The 1,118-nt window shown below is 42.2% G+C and overlaps 1 protein-coding gene across 1 annotated transcript in view; it reads right to left on the bottom strand.

The window, feature by feature from the left end:
• Positions 1–941: 941 nt before the first annotated feature.
• LOC136182742 (spermatogenesis-associated serine-rich protein 1) overlaps positions 942–1,118 on the bottom strand; it is a 5,241-nt gene continuing 5,064 nt past the window's right edge. The window contains exon 5 of the mRNA XM_065964000.1: positions 942–1,118. This exon is cut by the window's right edge and continues 285 nt beyond it. The gene's annotated coding sequence lies outside the window, so the exon portion shown is untranslated.

The following is a 1,118-nucleotide window of genomic DNA, read 5'->3' as shown; positions in this document are numbered from 1 at the left end:
GGAGGCCTCACAACTAATTCAACTGAGAACAGTCTGTGGGCTCCTTTATCTTTACTCTCTTGGATGTCGGGTCAAACATCCTGTAAACAATATGCCTTTAGAATACACAGAAAACTAAGCAGCAGAGGTCATTTATTAAGTCAACGCTTCCTCTTCTCTCAAAGGTTATGGTGCATTTACAGAGAGTGATGAAGCCTCTCAAAGTCCTCACTGTGTGGAGTTCTCAATGTTTCTTTTAGGGTCAAGGTTTATTTGGAACTCCAGATTGATCCTCTTCACAGACCTTTCTAGATGAGATTTATTTAGTGCAGTTTTGATCCTGTTTTTAATCTGCGTCTACTCTCTGCATGAGATTTATTGTCAAAGATGGATTGACTGATTTTTCTAGTGCTTCTACAGAGACGTCTGTGTGAGTGGCTCTGTCTCCTACCCGGGGACTACACATGTAAAGTTTTTTCTGAGCGCCAGTGTCTTTTTTTAATTGTTTTCAATGAAGAAAGAGCGTTTTCAGCCACCTGGAGTAAAAGCGCAGGGCCAAACATCTTTTCGTCCGAGCGCTCTGTTTTTTTTTGTGCGGCCGCTCCGAGGGCTCAAGTTGAAACTCTTTCAAATTTCAGAAAGACACTGTTGACGTCACCAGTGCTCTTTTCAAAATGTATGATATTCTCTGTATTTTTGCTGCCTACAGATCATGTCTTGCACCCACATCCTCTTTGCTCCGTGTCTGATTGGGTAAAAAACAACAATAAAAAACAAACAGTAAAAAGTGACAGAGCAGTGTTGGTCTAGAGTGACCGTTGTCAACAGACGGTTGTCATAGAGACAGGACGGACTTGCAGCGCTGTTCTTCTCAGCGCACAAACGCTTCATGCAAACACTCCCGAGCGCACAGTCAGCGCTTTTCTGACTGGAAAAAACACTATGTCGAAATGGGTCTTTAATGAGTTCATAGCGAACTGGTGTAGCTACAAACAAATGGATTCTGTATCATCTTGACCTCACTTTTCTCCCTAAAAGAACAGCTCACAAAAATGGGTAAAGATTCAGTTTCCAGGAGTAGCGTCTATAAAGAGAGACAGAGCACAAAGGAGAGGAACAACAACAACAAAGACTAGAAC

Source organism: Labrus bergylta, chromosome 15 (assembly GCF_963930695.1).
Source record: "Labrus bergylta chromosome 15, fLabBer1.1, whole genome shotgun sequence".
Lineage (NCBI taxonomy): Eukaryota > Metazoa > Chordata > Actinopteri > Labriformes > Labridae > Labrus > Labrus bergylta.
Note: the sequence above shows the minus strand (reverse complement) of the source record. Positions and strands in the feature narration are given on the sequence as shown.